This window comes from Callorhinus ursinus, unplaced genomic scaffold, assembly GCF_003265705.2.
Source record: "Callorhinus ursinus isolate GAN/ISIS: 27379988/994484 unplaced genomic scaffold, GSC_fseal_2.0 scaffold4, whole genome shotgun sequence".
Lineage (NCBI taxonomy): Eukaryota > Metazoa > Chordata > Mammalia > Carnivora > Otariidae > Callorhinus > Callorhinus ursinus.
The window spans coordinates 37,464,075-37,473,535 of record NW_027397066.1 but is presented as its reverse complement, the minus strand read 5'-3'; the positions used below and the strand labels follow the sequence as shown (position 1 = coordinate 37,473,535).

Sequence of the window (9,461 nt, the reverse complement as noted above, 5' to 3'; positions counted from 1 at the left end):
AGAGTCCCGTGATGTGTTTAGGTGGAGAGAAGAAGGTGACTGCTAACGGGTACAGAGCTTTTTGGATGGCAATAAAATACATTCCAAAATTTGATAATGGTGATAGTTGTGTAGTTAATATATTAAAATATATTGAAAGTGTAAATTTTAGGGGTATCTGGCTTAGTTGGTGGAGCATGTGACTCTTTATCTCGGGATTGTGGGTTTGAGCCCCATGTTGGTTGTAGAGATTACTTAAAAATAAAATCTTTTTTTAAAAAAGTATAAATTTGCGGGGGAGGAGCAAGATGGTGGAGGAGTAGAAGACCTAAATTTCATCTGGTCCCAGGAATTCAGCTAGATAGCTATCAAACTATTCTGAACACCTACAAACTCAACAGGAGATTGAAGAAAAGAATAGCAGCAATTCTATGAACAGAAAAGCGACCACTTTCTGGACGGTAGGACAGTGGAGAAGTGAATCCGAAGCGATATTTGGGAAGATAGACCAAGGGGTGGAGGGACCCTCCGTCACCCAGCTACCAGCAAGTGATAGAGCAGCAGAGAACAAAATTGGAACTTTTAGAAGTCTGCTCTGCTGAGGGACATTGCTCCAGTGGCTAAGCAGGGGGTGGAACCCCCATGGGACAGTATGGTCTCAGGACCCTCGGGGTCACAGAAAGACCAGGAGTGCCTGAATGTGGCAGAGCTCCCAGGTGTCAGAGCAGGGAAGCCAGCTGCAAAGATGGAGTCGAAGAGTGGGCTCTCAGCTGGAGGCTGCCATAAACCATGATCCGCGGCACAGTCAGGCCACTATTCTTCCAGCAAGGACCTAACAAGCAGCAGAACCAGGGAGACCCCCCTTCCTCCCCAAGGAGGAGTGGCATGGGAGTGCACCACAGGAATCTGCTGGGGTTTGGAGATTCCAAACGGGGTGGTGTGCCAGAGATAGAAACACTTGGTCACAGGCTGGGTGAGCATGGCATGCCACCGGAGACCAGGGAGAGAGGAGTGATTGACTGCTTTTCTCTGATGGCTCACTGAGGAGTGGGGCCCTGAGTTCATGGCTCCTCCAGGGCCAGAGATTGGGAGGCCGCCATTTTCATTCTTGTCCTCCAAAGCTGCAGGGAAAGCTTTCAGGCAACAAAAGCTACTGAGAGCAAACCCGAACAGATTACTTAGCCTGGCCCCTGGCAATTCCACCTCGGGCAAAGACATTTGAGAATCACTGCAACAGTCCCCTCCCCCAGAAGACCAACGAGAACAGCCAGCCAAGACCCAGTTTACCAATCAATGAGAACTGCAAAACTCTAGCCCTAGGGGAATACAGAACATAGAATTCATGGCTTTTTTCCCAAGATGCTTTAGTCTTTCAAAATTAATTTTTTAAATTTTTTTTATTTTTTTCTAATTCTTTTTTTTTAATTTTTATTCTTTCCTTTTTCAACCAATATCTTATCAATTCCTTTTTAAAAATCTTTTTTCATTTTCATTTTTACAGTCATATTCTATTCCTTCATTGTATTTAACCTTATTTTTTGTGTATATATAAGTTTTTCTTTCTTTAAAATTTTGGGATACAGTTTCTTCTAACAGAACAAAATATACCCTAAATCTAGTGTATGGTTTTGTTCTAGTCTCCTGTCTGATCAAATTCTCTCCACTTTTTTTTAATTTTTCTTCTTTCCTTTTTCAACCAACTTATCAATTCTTTTAAAAAATATTTAATTTTCATCTTTACAGTCATATTCCATCCCATTGTATTTATTCCATCCATCATTGTATTTACCCTTATTTTTGTATATATATATATATATATATATATATATATATAGGTTTTTCTTTCTTCAAAATTTTGGGAGGCAGTTTCTCTGACAGACCAAAATACACCCAAAATCTAGTGTGTGGATCTGCTCTCTTCACCAGCCTGATCATATTCTTTTTTTTTCTTTCTTTTTCCCCAGGTTTGGGTCTCTTCTGATTTGTTTAGTGTATATTTTTCTGGGGTCGTTATTACTCTTTTAGCATTTTGTTCTCTCATTCATCTATTCTTCCCTGGACAAAATGACAAGATGGAAAAACTCACCTCAAAAAAAAAAAAAAAAAAGAACAAGAGGCAGTACCGACTGCCAGGGACATAAACAATACAGACATTAGTAAGATGTCAGAACTAGAGTTCAGAATGATGATTATAAAGATACTAGCTGGGTTTCAAAAAGGCATAGAAGATGCTAGAGAATCCCTTTCTGGAGAAATGAACTAAAATCTAACCAAATCAAAATAAAAAATTATTTTTATTTTTTGCCCCTATTAATGAGGTGCAATAAAAAATAGAGGCTCTAACTGCTAGGATAAATGAAGCAGAAGAGAGAATTAGTGATATAGAAGACCAAACGATGGAGAATAAGGAAGCTGAGAAAAAGAGAGATAAACAACTACTGGATCACGAGAGGAGAATTCGAGAGGTAAGTGATACCGTAAGATGAAACAATATTAGAATAATTGGGATCCCAGAAGAAGAAGAACGAGAGAGAGGGGCAGAAGGTATATTAGGGCAAATTATAGCAGAGAACTTCCCTATGTGGGGAAGGAAACAGGCATCAAAATCCAGGGGGCACATAGAACCCCTCTCAAAATCAATAAAAATAGGTCAATACCCCGATATCTAATAGTAAACCTTACAAGTCTCAGAGACAAAGAGAAAATCCTGAAAGCAGCTCAAGACAAGAGGTCTGTAACCTACAAAGGCAGAAATATTAGATTGGCAGCAGACCTATCCACAGAGACCTGGCAGGCCAGAAAGGACTGGCATGATATATTCAGGGCACTAAATGAGAAAAATATGCAGCCAAGAATACTATCTCTAGCTAGGCTGTCACTGAAAATAGAAGGAGAGATAAAAAGCTTCGAAGAAAGAGGCACCTCAGTGGCTCAGTCATTAAGCGTCTGCCTTTGGCTCAGGTCATGATCCCAGGGTCCTGGGATCAAGCCCCACATCAGGCTCCCTGCTCAGCGGGAAGCCCGCTTCTTCCCTCTTCCATACCCCCTGCTTGTGTTCCCTCTCTCGCTGCATCTGTCAAATAAATAAAATCTTAAAAAAAAAAAAAAGCTTCTAGGACAAACAAAAAGTAAAAGAAATTGCGAACATGAAACCAGCCCTACAAGAAATATTGAAAGGGGTCTTCTAAGCAAAGAGAGAGCCTAAAAGAAACATAGACCAGACAGGAACAGAGACAATATACAGTAACAGTCACCCTATAGGCAATACAATGGCACTAAATTCATATCTTTCAATAGTTACCCTGATGTAAGTGGGCTAAAAGCCCCAATCAAAAGACACAGGGTATCAGACTGGATAAAAAAACAAGAGCCATCGATATGCTGTCTGCAAGAGACCCAACTTAGACCCAAAGACACCTCCAAACTTAAAGTGAGGGGGTGGAAAACTATTTACCATGCTAATGGACATCAAAAGAAACCTGGGGTAGCATTCCTTATATCAGACAAATTAGATTTTAAACCAAAGACTATAATAAGAGATGAGGAAGGACAGTATATCATACATAAAGGGTCTATCCAACAAGATCTAAAAATTTTAAATATCTGTGCCCCTAACATAGGAGCAGCCAATTATATAAGCCAATTAATAACAAAAGCAAAGAAACACATTGACAATAATATAATAATAGTAGGGGACTTTAACACCCCCCTCATTGCAATGGACAGCTCATCTAAGCAAAAGATCAACAAGGAAATAAAGACTTTAAATGACACACTGGACCAAATGGACTTCACAGATAGATTCAAAACATTCCATCCCAAAGCAACAGAATACATTTTTCTCTCATACCCATGGAACATTCTCCAGAATAGACCACATCCTGGGTCACAAATCAGGTCTCAACCAGAACGAAAAGTTTGGGATCATTCCCTGCATATTTTCAAAACACAATGCTTTGAAACTAGAACTCAATCACAAGAGGAAAGTCGGAAAGAACTCAAATACATGGAGGCTAAAGAGCATCCTACTAAAGAATGAATGGGTCAACCAGGAAATTAAAGAAGAATTAAAAAAATTCATGGAAACAAATGAAAATGAAAACACAACATTTCAAAATCTTTGGGATGCAGCAGAGGCAGTCCTAAGAGGAATATATATAGCAATACAAGCCTTTCTCAAGAAACAAGAAAGGTCTCAAATACACAACCTAACCCTACACCTAAAGGAGCTGGAGAAAGAACAGCAAATAAAGCCTAAACCCAACAGGAGAAGAGAAATAATAAAGATCAGAGCAGAAATCAATGAAATAGAAACCAAAAGAACAGTAGAACAGATCAATGAAACTAGGAGTTGGTTCTTTGAAAGAATTAATAAGATTGATAAACCCCTGGCCAGATTTAACAAAAAGAAAAGAGAAACGACCTAAATAAATACAATCATGAATGAGAGAGGAGAGATCACAACCAACACCAAAGAAATACAAACCATTATAAGAACATATTAAGAACAACTGTATGCCAGCAAATTAGACAATCTGGATGAAATAGATGTATTACTAGAGGTGTATAAACTACCAAAACTGAACCAGAAGAAATAGAAAACCTGAACAGACCCATAACCATTAAGGAAATTGAAGCAGTAATTAAAAATCTCCCAACAAAGAGGAGCCCAGGGCCAGATGGCTTCCCAGGGGAATTCTACCAAACATTTAAAGAAGAATTAATACTTATTCTTCTGAAACTGTTCCTAAAAATAGAAATAGAAGGAAAACTTCCAAACTCATTATATGATGCCAGCATTACCTTGATCCCAAAGCCAGACAAAGACCCCATCAAAAAGGAGAATTATAGACCAATATCCCTGATGAAGATGGATGCAGAAATTCTCACCAAAATAGTAGCCAATAGGATCCAACAGTATATCAAAAGGATTATTCACCATGACCAAGTGGGATTTATTCTTGGGCTGCAAGGTGTTCAACATTTCCAAATCAATCAATGTGACACAATACATTAATAAAAGAAAGAACAAGAACCATACGATCCTCTCAATAGATGCAGAAAAAGCATTTGACAAAGTACAGCATTCCTTCTTGATTAAAACTTTTCACAGTGTAGGGATAGAGGGAACATACCTCAATATCATAAAAGCCATCTATGAAAAACCCAGAGCAAGTATCATTCTCAATGGGGAAAAACTGAGAGCTTTCCCCCTAAGGTCAGGAATGTGGCAGGGATGTCCACTATCACCACTGCTATTCAACATACTACTAGAAGTCCTAGCCTCAGCAATCAGACAACAAAAAGAAATAAAAGGCATTGAATTGGCAAAGAAGAAGTCAAACTCTCACTCTGCAGATGATATCATATTTTATGTGGAAAACCCAAAGATTCTACCCCAAAACTGCCAGAACTCATACAGAAATTCAGAAAAGTGGCAGGATATAAAATCAATGCACAGAAATCAGTTGCATTTCTATACACCAACAACAAGACAGAAGAAAGAGAAATTAAGGAGTCAATTCCATTTACAATTGCACCCAAAACCATAAGATACCTAGGAATAAATCTAACCAAAGAGGCAAAGAATCTGTACTCATAAAACTATAGAATACTCATGAAATAAATTGAGGAAGACACAAGGAAATGGAAAAAACGTTCCATGCTCATGGATTGGAAGAACAAATACTGTGAAAATGTCTATGCTACCTAGAGCAATCTACACATTTAATGTAATCCCTATCAAAATACCATCCACTTTTTTCAAAGAAATGGAACGAATAATCCTAAAATCTGTATGAAACCAGAAAAGACCCCGAATAGCCAAAGGAATGTTGAAAAAGAAAAGCAAAGCTGGTGGCATCACAATTCCAGACTTCAAGCTGTATTACAAAGCTTTAATCATCAGGACAGTATGGTACTGGCACAAAAACAGACACATAGATCAATGGAACAGAATAGAGAGCCCAGAAATGGACCCTCAACTCTATGGTCAACTAATCTTCAACAAAGCAGGAAAGAATGTCCAGTGGAAAAAAGACAGTCTCTTCAACAAATGGTGTTGGGAAAATTGGACAGCCACATGCAGAAGAATGAAACTGGACCATTTCCTTACATCACACACAAAAATAGACTCAAAATGGATGAAAGACCTATATGTGAGACAGGAATCAATCAAAATCCTTGAGGAGGACACAGGCAGCAACCTCTTCAACCTCAGCTGCAGCAACTTCTTCCTAGAAACATTGCCAAAGGCAAGGGAATCAAGGGCAAAAAAGAACTATGGGCGTTTCATTAAGCTAAAAAGCTTTTGCACAGCAAAGGACTCAGTCAACAAAACCAATAGACAACCAACAGAATGGAAGAAGATATTTGCAAATGACATATCAGTAAAGGGCTAGTATCGAAAATCTATAAAGAATTTATCGAACTCAACACCCAGAGAACAAATAATCCAATCAAGAAATGGGCAGAAGACATGAACAGACATTTTTCCAAAGAAGACATCCAAATGGCCAACAGACACATGAAAAAGTGCTCAACATCACTCTGGCATCAGGGAAATCCAAATCAAAAGCTCAATGAGGTACCACCACACACCAGTCAGAATGGCTAAAATTAACAAATCAGGAAATGACAGATGTTGGCAAGGATGTGGAGGAAGGGGAACCCTCCTACACTGTTGGTGGGAATGCAAGCTGATGCAGCCACTCTGGAAAACAGTATGGAGCTTCCTCAAACAGTTGAAAATGGAGCTTCCCTACGACCCAGCAATTGCACTACGGGGTATTTACCCCAAAGATACAAATGTAGTGATCCGAAGGGGCACATGCACCCCAATGTTTATAGCAGCAATGTCCACAATAGGCAAACTATTGAAAGAGCCTAGATGTCTATCAACAGATGAATGGATAAAGAAGATGTGGTGTATATATGCAATGGAATATTATGAAGCCATCAAAAACACTGAAATCTTGCCATTTGCAACAATGTGAATGGAACTAGAGGGTATTATGCTAAGCAAAATAAGTCAATCAGAGAAAGAATTATCATATGATCTCACTGATATGAGGATTTGAGAAACAAGACAGAGGATCATAGTGGAATGGAGGGAAAAATGAAACAAGACGAAACCAGAGAGGGAAACAAACAACAAGAGACTCTTAATCTCAGGAAACAAACTGAGGGTTGCTGGAGTGGAGGGGGGTGGGAGGGATAGGGTGATAGACATTGGGAATGGTATGTGCTATGGTGAGCACTGTGAATTGTGTAAGACTGATGAATCACGGACCTATAGCCCTGAAACAAATAAAATATTATATGTTAATAAAAAAGTGTAAATTTTATAGTATGTGAATTTCATCTCAATAAAGCTGTTATTAAGCTCCCCCCCCACATTGAGATACCACTAATTAAAAATTGGAATGTCCATATTTAAAAATAATCTTTTTTTTTTCCAGTTACTGTGGCGCGAAGAACAATGAGCAGCAAAGTCTCCCGTGACACCCTGTACGAGGCGGTGCGGGAAGTCCTGCACGGGAACCAGCGCAAGCGCCGGAAGTTTTTGGAGACGGTGGAGCTGCAGATCAGTCTGAAGAACTATGACCCTCAGAAGGACAAACGCTTCTCGGGCACCGTCAGGCTTAAGTCCACTCCCCGCCCCAAGTTCTCCGTATGTGTTTTGGGGGATCAGCAGCACTGTGATGAGTCCAAGGCAGTGAATATGGATATTGAGGCGCTGAAGAAACTCAACAAGAATAAGAAATTAGTCAAGAAGTTGGCCAAGAAGTATGATGCCTTTTTGGCTTCAGAATCTCTTATCAAGCAGATCCCACGAATCCTGGGCCCAGGCCTGAATAAGGCTGGCAAGTTCCCTTCCTTGCTGACCCACAATGAAAACATGGTGGCCAAAGTGGATGAAGTGAAGTCCACCATCAAATTCCAGATGAAGAAGGTTCTGTGTCTGGCAGTGGCTGTTGGCCATGTGAAGATGACAGATGACGAGCTTGTGTACAACATCCACTTAGCGGTCAATTTCCTGGTGTCCTTGCTCAAGAAGAATTGGCAGAACGTCCGGGCTTTATACATCAAGAGCACCATGGGCAAGCCCCAGCGCCTGTACTAAGGCACAGTTCAATAAATCCTAGTGCTACCCTTAAAAAAAAAAATAATCTTGACAACAGCAGGTTTGGGGAATTTATAGAGAAACTGGAAACCTAAAGTACTGATGGTGGGAATGTAAAAGTTTTAACCACTTTGAAAACAATTTGGTAGGTGTGGTTCCTTAATATGTAAACTTGACCATAAGAGACTGCAATTGCACTCCTAGATTTCTAATCCAGGGGCCATGAATATATATCTACACAAAGGCAAAGGCATTTATGTGAATGTTCATAGCATGATGTTCTAGTAGCAAAACTCAGCAGTCAAGTGGGTATTAACTGTGAGTAGATAAACAAAATGTTGCATAGCTATGCAAAGGCATACTATTTAGCAATAAAAAGGAACAAAATATAGCTACATGGTCTAACATGGATAAACCTCAAAAACCTTATGCTGAATTAAATAAGCCAGACACAAAAGACTTATTATATTTATATGGAATTTCCTGGAAAGACTAAACCTATGGAGACAGAAGGAGACTAGTAGTTGGCTGGAGCTGAACGTGAGAGTAGATACTGAAAATAGACACAAGGGATGAAAATGTTCTAAATGTTCTAAAACTAGATAATGGTTTTGGTTACATAGCTTTATAAATTTACTAAAGATACTGAATTATATGTTTATGACTTGTAAATTATACTTTGATAAAGCTTTAAAAAGAGAAAATTGTTCATGCCATTTTTATCTCTTTAAAATTTAGTCACCTAGGGCATATTATCTTCCAATCTCTTATAATTTCTTAGCCTATTTCATAAATTGCTGCCTCTAGGTCCAAGTCAGGTACACAGAAAAGGCTACTGATGTATAAGATTTTCATTCTAATGTATGGAACAATTAAAATCACAAAAGTAGCCTCTATTTCTAATAGAACTATAATTAAGAATCTTATCTACAATAGTATCAAAATAGAAAAAAGCTAATTGGTACTTTTGTATAATGTACTACTCAAGATTGTTATTCATATGAATAAGTGCTTTCTTTGTAATTTGGGTTATTTTAAACCTTATGAAACAGCCCTGAGTTTGTAAAATTATGCTTAAGTTGAGGATGAAGAAAGTTTGTCACATAAATGTTATTAGTCATGTAAACTTCAAAGGATTGTTGAAGTTAGTGACGGAAAACATTCCTGTTTCAACATTTTCACAGAGCATAAGAAAATGAATCAGAAAGATCAATCCTGGTCTATTTTTCATGTATGTTCCCTATTCTTGCCCTTGAAAGGAGGAGAAGCTAACTAATCAGGACTTTGGTGACAGCTTAACATCTATTAGGACTTGTTTTCCTTGTTTGGCATCATTGCGTCAACATAGCTAACCCAG

At 38.7% G+C, this 9,461-nt stretch overlaps 1 pseudogene; it reads left to right on the top strand.

Annotated features, from left to right (window-relative positions):
- Nucleotides 1-7,449: 7,449 nt before the first annotated feature.
- LOC112835746 (large ribosomal subunit protein uL1 pseudogene) lies at nt 7,450-8,141 on the top strand (annotated as a pseudogene).
- Nucleotides 8,142-9,461: the final 1,320 nt, after the last annotated feature.